A 10,331-nucleotide genomic window follows, 5' to 3' on the forward strand; every position below is an offset into this window, starting at 1 on the left:
CATCGAACTCTACATAAGAGGTCATGAGACGTCATCGTTACCAGGTCAGCTATGTAAGACAATTGTTAGCAGTGCATGTGAGACCATCATCAACAGGTTGGTTAGCTAAAACGGGTTCTAACTCTGAGTTAGTAACTGCTTTGCAAAAACGGACATAAATCCTTTGGATCTCTGCTATAGATTGCGGATCTATACAATTAATTTGACCTGTCTCTAGTTGGTTAGCTAAGACGAGTGCTTAAGTTTTGCATGGCTGGAGATATAACTCAAGTTAGCAAAACCACGGCGCAAGCATGCAGTTGGCATGGTTAAAGTGAGGTTAGCTGAGTCCTAATTTTAAATCCATAACCCCTCTGCTGTTAAGATGGCGCAACAGTTTGAGCACGGACCAGCTGAAGATAATTGGATCCGGAACCGATATTCAAATCGCGCCCCACCTGTTGTGTTGCGCACATGCGGTGTGTACGCAGCCCGCGGAATTGCTAGCACCGGTAATTTTTTTGTTCAAACATTGAATCGGTGGCATAATCATGGTGAGGATGCAATGGATTACCTGAATAGGAGATCCATAGTGAGTGAGATGAAGGAGAACGATAATTTTTCAGTGACGAGCGAACTCTGCGGAGGGATCATGATTGGCTTTCCTTTGGAGAGCTCGCCTGTCGCCACGGATGCTAGATGGAGAGAGATCTGGAACTTATCTGCGGACGACCCCACAAGTTAGTCAAATACTTGGAGGAACTATTTGAGATCCCACATATCAGTATGAGTTTGAAGTCCACCTACCACATTTTCTCACCTCAGATGGAGGTACTCCTCGTAGGACTCATATAAGGCCGACCCCACAAGTTAGTGAGAGACTTAGAGGAATTAGTAACCGAGAGCCCACTTGTCAGTGTCGTCGACGGTCAAGTGAAGTCGACCTACCACATCTCGTCACGCCCAAGAAACATGCCCATCTCTCATGCGTCGCAAAACTCACCCCACCTATCAGGTTATTCTTCTCCTGCACGCAAAAAATGAAGTAGCCTCTCTCTTTCTTTCTCTCTCTCCCTCTCTCTTTCTCTTTTCTCTCTCTCCGAGATTCAAAATCATTGAAGGGGATCGCTGACAAACTGCAGGGAAGCAGACCCCCCCACAATTTAGAAAGGTGTGACTTTCGAACAATCAGCGCATAAGATTCGACAATCAAAGGTTAGTAAATTTTTTATCAACGCACCTTTTGCGTGGCGATTCCTGATAAAACTGGTTGTGGTCGGGATTCATAGAATAAAACTGTTTAGTTTTACACTGTAGCTTTGATTTGAGTTTGTTTTTTGTTTTGTATCCTCTCGTCCTTGTAATACGAGGTTGTTACTTTTGTTAGGTTTCATGGTTATCTTTGTGTTAAGTGTTGCACAAGCAAATTAGCATCAGAGGATCTCACTTTGGTTGAGGTTGTAGTTTAATTAAAAATTAACATATGTATATATTTATATATGTTAATTATATAGAACTAAAAATATATCTCTGTTGATATCGACTTCGAAAAGTTTCAACACTGATACTGCAAGTTTATAACCTTTATATTTATTACGTCTCTTTTTCAGGGCAGATGTTCAGGAGTGCGTCATCTGGTCAGGACAACAGGGACGGTCGGTCTTTGAACGACATCGGCAAGAATTATGGGAGGCAGGTAATAGTAAGGCAGTTGAACATTAGTGTTTGGTCTTTTATTTCTGGGACGTTTGCTGTCAAGGTGTCACCACTGAGAACACCAAATAGTAGATCATTAACAACAACAAAAATGATTTATATATCCTGGATGAATGCTGTAATATCTGTTTATCCTGTGCATCTACTCTGCAGTTGAGTATCGAGAGGTGGAAGAATTTTTTTACTACAAAACGAGAAGAAGATCAAGGATGCAGATGCTGTCAAACACGCACATGCCATGCGGGCTGGAATAATTGGAGTCAAGAGTGAGATACAAGTTCTTGGCAAACGCCCCAACCAGGAGCATGGTGTGCAACAGACACCTGCCAAGAGGAGCATTCTAAGCAGCAGAGACTCCACTAAGCAGATTGTGCAGGTAACGACGAAAACTTCAAACGCTGGTTTTAACGTACGTGGAAGTTTTAGTCGCATGTGCCTCTAATTATTTTTTGGTTTGAAGACACAGATGCCCACAAAGGCGCAGAGCGGGCGTTGTGACGGCCCAGCGCTTGTAGGCGGTCATAATGAAGAGGTGCAGGGTAACATAATTTCCTTTGATGCAAGCAGAAGGATCATTGGCAACAAAAGCATTGGTGTTCAAGGATTCGGTACGGTTTGCACAAGCAAGAAGAGCCCAACGACAAAATCAAACATAGGAGCAATAAGCTCTACCATACAGCAGCATCAGAAAGCAATACAGGTGACATCATATACGAACGTGCAACAACACATAAAGCAAATGTATATTTTTTTGTGACCAGTTTTTTCTTTGTTTTCGTCTGGTATATTTAAATTGCAGTATCTTCCACACGCAGGTGTACGAGGAAGGAAGCAAGTATCGCGGTAGTCCATGAATCGATGAAAACATAAGGCAAGGTCCTTTGAAAGGATCACCTGTGGCGTTCAACATGAGGGGTCCTTCCAAAGGATCTCCGATGGCATTCAAAATCATGAGCAAAATCACGCCAAGATTTGCTGGACAAGAGAGGCATGGGAAAACAAAGGTGACGTCGGAACTATGCTTTTTCAATTCAACACACAAACAGTTTTATGGGAGAATAGGGTAAAGTGGAAAACAGGAGGACGGCTGTCCGTCTTGTACGGCTGTATGTGCAGTTGTTCTTTTATATAGGATGTTGTTGTGCCTCTCCGGTTGTATGGTGTAAACAGAAGCACATCTGTTCCTCTTTGTGCAGATGTGTGTGTAGCATGGTCACCTAATTCTGTTTCTTGCCATGTGTTCAGGATTTGGCAGAGGGGATAACAGATGAGGGAAAGAAATATCATAGTTCTCCATCCATTTCGAAGGAAAAACAACGTTCACAGCAGCAAGTAGCGTACAGCGCCTGCACGGATTGCATGGTAGAAGCAGCACAGTCCCTTGGTTGCACGAGTGCCGGAGAAACAGGGAGCAACATTGCACAATGCAACATTGGAGAGGCAGACTCATTTATGGATTTGGCCGTGCCATGCAGAAACGACGCTGCTGCGTGTGACAAACAACAGAGCAGCAGCAGCTCCGCTGTAAGTGGACCTGTGGCTGGCGATGAGACTGATGTCGTCAGAAGTGAATGCGATCAGACGAACGAAGACACGGTAGACAGAATCATCATGGCGCCGCCGACCATTGTAGAGAAAGAAATGGATGACATGTTTAAAGAAGGCATATACCCAACGATTCAGGAGGTCACCGAAGCGCTCGAACCAGAGGGTGGTACGATATTCGGATCATTGGATGAGTGCTTTTTGTTTTTCTGCAGATATGCTAGAAAGGTTGGCTTTGCTGCCAAGCGATCAACGAGCAGAAGATCGACATATGATTAGCAGCTTGACAAGCAGATGTTTCAGTGCACCAAGGAAGGGCAGAATAAAACAACTGAGAGACATGTTATGGAGAGAAGGAGCAACTGCTTGATCCGGACAAGCTGCCCAGTCCAAATAACAGCCAAGAGGGATACAGATAGGAGGAAATGGTACCTGAAGAACGTTCGTCTAGAGCACAACCACCAGCTTCACCCATCTGATTGGATGCTGAAGTTCATGAGATGCTATAAGAAGATGACACCTCAGGAGAAATTCTTTATACAAGTGCTGCAGAAGGCGAGGTTAGAACCAAGGAAGGTTATGCAGATTTTTACTGCCATGGGGAAACCGAGGCGAGAAATTATGTTCGACACGATTGACATAAGCAACATTGCATGCTGGGACAGGGCTGGAGAGCGCGACACTGATATCGCAGACACCATGAAAATGTTTGCTGATATGCAGAGGTGGAGGCCGGGATTCCACCATGTGGAAGAGACAGAGAACAATGTAGTGCGTAGCCTGTTCTGGACAGATTCCTTGTGTAAGATGAATTATGATCTATATGGAGATTTCGTGTCTTTTGACACCACATTCTCTACGAATATATATGGCTTTCCATTTGCACCAATTATAGGTGTCGACAACCACGGGTCGACCGTCCTGTTTGGAGTAGGCCTTTTGAAGGATGAGAAAATAGGGTCATTCAAGTGGCTCCTAAGCATGTTTGTCGAGGCAATGGGAGGTAAAGAGCCAAAATACATAATAACAGACCAGGACCAGGCGATGAAGACTGCAATAAAGGAAGCTCTTCCGAGGACGAGGCACAGGTTCTACTTGTGGCATATTAGGAAGAACCTGAAGGAAATTAACGCAGCAGTGTTTGCGCAGCACCCAGGGATGTCTGATGATATATTTCGAATCGTCAAAAACTCACTAGATCAAGACGAGTTTGAGCGTGCCTGGAAAGCAGCAATTTCTCTGCACAAGGCGGAAGGCAATAAACACCTGAACACGCTATGGGAACTCCGAAATTTTTGGGTGCCGGCCTACTTCAAGGACTGTTTCTATCCTTTCTCATTAACAACCACTCGCAGTGAGAGCACGAATTCGATGTGGAAGAATTACGTTGACCACAAGGACACTATAAAAAGGTTTGTTAATGCGTATCACACGATTCAGCAAAATTGCCTCGCCACGCTTGACAAGAAAAGACACCGAGCAGAAGAGAAGGCGCCATCACTAGAGACGGGTTTTCCGATTGAAAGAAAAGCAAGTCAAGTATACACGAATGAAATTTTCAGGAAATTCCAGCTGGAGCTACGGAACCGGACTTACTTCAAGTGCTCTGACCTGGCAAAGGGGAGGCAGTATTTTTAAAAAAAGATTATTGAGCCTGGAGAAAAAGTGTGGAAACCATATCCGGGCGAGGAATTTGACAGGTCTGAGTTCAGGGTAGATGTGGATGAGCAAAAAGAAATATACAGTTGCAGCTGCAAGAAAATGAGTAGGGATGGCATTCAGTGCTGCCATGTGCTTAAGGTGATGGACCAAATAGGCATGATCGATCAACTTCCAAAATCCTTTGTCATCCCCAGATGGACTAGGAATCTATCAGAGAGTCTGAAAGTTCTGTCTACAAGTCAAGGTGATAGCATGACCATACAAGGCGATGAAACTATGAGATTCGGCCTCGCTTACGCTGAGTTGTTGGATATCTGTTCAAATGCTTGCAGAAAAGAGAAGGCATACTGTGTGCTGCGTGAGTGTACGGTAGATATGAAAATAAAAGTCATGGCGGCACTTGCCGAGGAACCAGACACATGCATTCTTGCCGAAACTCTCAAGATCCCTCCCATGAGTGGCTCAAAGGGTACGAAAAAAGGAGATCGAATCAAAGCTGGTTCTGAGAAGAAAGGAAAAGGCAACAAAGCCCCATCCAAGTGCGGCCGTTGTGGAGTAAAGGGTCACAGGAAAACAAACTGCCCGGATAACCCAGAAGTCCAGGAGAGGATGAGGATTGAAGAGGAAAAGAGGAAATCGCAGCAGGAGAAGAGGGCAAGGTCAATGAAATGGCCAACAACACTGACAACACCATCGGGGACATCAAACGGCTCAGGACAATGCACTCCAAGCCCAGGAGGAAGACGTCAGACGCCAGCAACTCCAACGACCCCACTGACAGCAGGGAGCATTTCCCAAAGTCTTGCATCTACGCCAGAATCAAACATCACACAAGCCAGGCACACAGAATGCGTACAGGGAAGCCCGGGACAAGGCACGGAATCTGCGGAGTCCATTTTCAGAAAGGAAAGGTCTAAGTGGAGACTTTTTGGTACCGGAGAACAGTACGAATAGAAAAATTAAAAGGTAATAATGCAGCTTAAACAGGACGTAAGCAAAAAACAGTGATGACCGCAATCTTTCGCTTTGTTTTTATGTATGAATATTAATTTTACAGGTAAATAGGTTGAATAGCTACGCAGAAGGGTGGGGTTGCACAAGGGTCGAGAAGGAAGAATGGATCGCTGAACATTCAAAAACAAGGCCTCACGTGGAGCGATGAAATAGCAAGGAATTGGTGGGGAGGGCAGGCGGTTGTCGATTGTTTATTTTCTTGTGCTGTGGTTATAAGAACGGCTTGTAAGTTAATTTGCTGCAGTTATAGAAACAAAACAAATTTAAATAAGAACGCCTTTTGCTTCTTTATGTATTTTTTACTCGACGGACAAAAATATTAGAGGCACAAGTTTCCTTGTTATTTTCCGCAGCCGCGTCGGTTTCTGAACGTGGATGTTGTAAGCATACAAGCATGCTTCTCTGCTATGTGACAGTGAGATAAAAATAACCTAAGGGCACAGGCAGCCACGGTCATGCCACCGGTGAGTGTTCAACCGTGACTCTCACGGTTGCATGGTCACGCCCGCCGTTATGGAACGAAAACGTTTTTAAGCACATAATCTGGGTCGTGCTTCTGGGGCTGCATAACCGTGGCTTTCGTGGTAACTGTGCCTCGCCTGTTCTAACGCATGTTCTTCTGTTATGAATGCATGACTGTAAGTAATTCAAATAACCGTGCTTGCGATGCGTGTCCAACCGTGCCTCATGTGCCTTCACGCGGTGCTTTTGTGATGCAAAGATTTCAAACACAATGGGTCACGGTTGTGTTTGCGTTTCTGTTTTACAAATGGATATAGTGCCTGGCAGTAGGTTCACGGTGTTTGCTGTGAGAGAATCACGTCTTTACATGCTACTAAAGCACGTGGAATCACGGCCGTGCCTGTGTGTGGCATGTAGAACAGTGCTTTACAATGCCGAAGGCAGGATCGTGTGTCTCGTTCTTGTAAAGCCGTGGTTCTGCCATCACTTCATTCACTTGGTTTTGTCCGCGTTTTAGCAGAATCATCTGCAAAGCAGAGGCACGGCCTTGACTCTTCTAGCGACTTAATTGTAACATGCACGTTGGGTTTTCGTAATTAACGCACGAACGTGAGTCCACGTAAAACACAAGCATGCCTCCCTGAGCATCTTTACCGTGCCACTCCTGGTTATAGATCAACGGATGCATTTGGAGCACAAAGAGACACGAAGGTGACCTCTGACTTGAAACACTGACACACTTGACGGTTCGTGCATTTGAGTTAAAATCTTACAACGAAAACAATTGTAACACAGACAATCATCCGATTCTATTAGGTTTCCGTAATAATCGCACAATCGTGACTCCGGGTAAGAATAAACCATGCCTCTCCACCGACTCATTATGAATACAATTAGAAAACCTCTGTGCGTGACTCTATGTAATTAGAAGACCTTTGAGGGCTGTATGCCCGTGCTTGTGACCCTTGACACTAAAACACAGAGTAAACGCCCATGCCTCTATGCTGTATGCACGTGCTTATGCCTGTACAAGGAAATACGCTTTTAAAAACAGGGTCTCTCGTATAGGCCATTCCGTGCCTCACAGAGTAAACGCCTGTGGCTGTGCGTAAGCCAAAGGTTAGCATGACTCTATGTAATACCACCGACCATGCCTTTACGCGCTTCATGCCCGTGCCTGTGATAATTTTGATCCCGCGTAAAACGCAAGCATGCCTCTCTGGGCCTTCATACCGTGCCTCTCCTGGTGTTAGAGTCAACGGAATCATCTGGAACACAAAGAGACACGAAGGTAGACACGAACTGTTCTAAATGCCTGTGTGGCATGTAGAACAGTGCGTCACAATGCCAAAGGCAGGACCGTGTGTCTGGTACGTGACAATGCCAAGCCGTACCGTGTGTTTGGTACGTGACAAGCCGTGACAGGAGCGTTTCAGCAGAATCATTTGCAAAGCAGAGGCTCGGCCTTGAATCTTCTATTGACTTGAATGTGAACGTGTCCGTGGAAAATTTTGTTGCTCGTAGAGGCAAGATGACCGTAGAACCGTGCTTCCGGCGTCAAACATATTCTTCTATTGAATGTGTGCCGTAAATAATTAAAACACGGACGGGCACGCCCGTGCCTGGTCTGCGTGTGCAACAGTGCATCTCGTACCTTGAAAGCCGTGGTTCTATTTAATGTTTCAAGCAGTCACCTACCATTGACTTGCTACGAGTAGTACTTAACCCGGGCCCCCCTGTCAGAAAGAAAAATAGAAGAAGTAATTAATCTGGACCCCTCCGCTCCCCGTCGTGGGTATTTAAGCCGTCTCGTGGATTGACAGGCTGTAATCCATTTCTCCAGATCCACCTCAGTGAGCACTGGTCGTGGGCGGCGCCACCCCAGCAACGGAGGTGGAGATGGAAAGAGCTGCTCGTAGTATCAAGAGGTCGAGAGTGGCGCCACCGGCGACGCCGCTTTCTGGTGGTGTGTTGGTCATCGGAGGGGATGGAAGCGGCGACCGTGCTCCCTCCCGATCCGATGAGGAAGAAGAGGGATGTCATGCGGACCGCATCAACGATCTCGCCGACGGCGTCCTAGGTGAGATCATGTCTCGTCTTCCCATCAAGGATGGCATCCGTACTCGAATCCTCGCACGTCGCTGGCATCCTTTGTGGCCCATCGCTCCTCTGAATCTGGACTGCCGCGAGATCTCTGACTCTCGTCTTTTTAACGATGGTGAAAAAGTTCATATCGAGACTATATCTCATCTGTGCGCCTTCACCAAGGAGCCCGTTCGCAAATGCTATTCCGGAACGCGGCTCTGTCGAAATCCTGTTGTCAGTCTTCCGGTATCCATTCTGTCCGGCCATGCTGGCTCGGTTAGCCGCCTCTCTATTCCGGCGTGCTACCTACAGTGCAGGCCCTCCACCGTTGATGCCTCGCTCCGATCCTGGAAGTTGAACAATATCCAGGTTCTTGAGTTCTACTACCTCTTCCCAGAATTTCTGACACAAGAGGTAACTCTATTGGATCTATGCACTTCAACTACGCCCTCGGCACCGGAGTCCGTGTTTCAGTTTTCCTCCTCTCTTCACACCCTCGGCTTTGCTCTTTGCTAAATACCAGACAATTACGTAGGGACGCTTAAGCTACCACTGGTGAAAAGACTCTCGCTTGTGGCTGTTGATATACCAGACGCGTCGCTGCAAAGCATAATCCACTCTAGTTGCCCTGCACTTGAGTCTCTCCTGCTTGTTTGCAATGAGGAGGTCGTCGCGTCACAATAAACTCGTCTAACCTTGTAAGCATTGGCATTTGTTGTCCACACGGAGAACTCATTGTTGAGGATGCCCCTTTGCTTCGACGGTTGATTGTTGATTGTCTGGTTGACGACTGTTCGATAACCGTTGTCTCTGCACCTAAACTGGAGACGTTGGGTGAATTCGTGTTTGTGTCTCCCTCGAAGTGTCTTGAGGTACCGACTTTCCTTAATACTGGAACATAGCTGTACTTGTTCCGATGTTTGTTCTATTAATTTGATGGTCTATGTACTATTCTTCATGCAGAGTCAGGACTTGGAGGTAACCGCTGTCTCTGCGTCTGAACCGTATCCATGTCGTCTCACGTGTCTTGAGGTATTGAGTTTTTACGATACTTCCAGCTTAACTTTATTTGTGAGGAAACAAGTTTTATTTCATCGAACCTTTATGCTATTAGTTTTGTGATCCATCTTCTGTTAATTTTCATCAAGGGTTTGAAGGCAGTCAGTCTAACAACAATGCGTCAATCTGTCAAGACCTAGCTTATCTACATGTATTATAAGGTGGACACCGTCGTTGAATTGCTGCAATGCTTTCCAAAACTGGAGAACTTGTTTGTCGAGGTGATGATCTTCAGAAATTTGCATTCTGTAGTACTCGTTCCTTTTTGAAATGCTTGTCTTAATTTTGACTGAAATTGATGCACCCGTATCTACACATGATTTATTGTTGTATACATCCATATATAGACAAGTCTATGTCTAACTTCTTGTTACGGAGGTGGTAGAACTAATTGTTGCATTTGGTTTTTTGATGGTCTGTATCTCTTTTTATAGACGCTAAGTATTTTCAACCTATCATTAATATTTTAGGGATCGTTGATTTCTCATGGTGAAAAAAACAAATGGCGTCATAAGTACCGGCAGTTTCTCAAAGATCACGACGTTTGTCTGAAGACAGTATCGCTGGAAGATTATGTTCGCTCTGGAGTTACGCTGAATTTGCGATGTTCTTTGTTCTTAGTGCAAAGGATCTGGAGACCATGACCATTAAGTTTACCTCCCCTCCCGCAGAGTTCACGGGAGTATTTTATGAAAAGCAACAGAGGGTTCTGGAGTGGCATAGAAGGGCTTCTAAACGTGCACGTCTTAGATTATCATCAAGTTGCAGCGACGTGCGTCCGCATTTAAGAAAGAGGAGTGTTGAATACC

The 10,331-nt window shown here is 45.5% G+C and overlaps 1 pseudogene; it reads left to right on the forward strand.

Moving 5' to 3' along the window:
• The first annotated feature begins 544 nt into the window (after nucleotides 1–544).
• On the forward strand, nucleotides 545–5,967 carry LOC123076058 (uncharacterized; annotated as a pseudogene).
• Nucleotides 5,968–10,331: the final 4,364 nt, after the last annotated feature.

Source organism: Triticum aestivum, chromosome 3D, assembly GCF_018294505.1.
Source record: "Triticum aestivum cultivar Chinese Spring chromosome 3D, IWGSC CS RefSeq v2.1, whole genome shotgun sequence".
Taxonomy (NCBI): Eukaryota; Viridiplantae; Streptophyta; class Magnoliopsida; order Poales; family Poaceae; genus Triticum; species Triticum aestivum.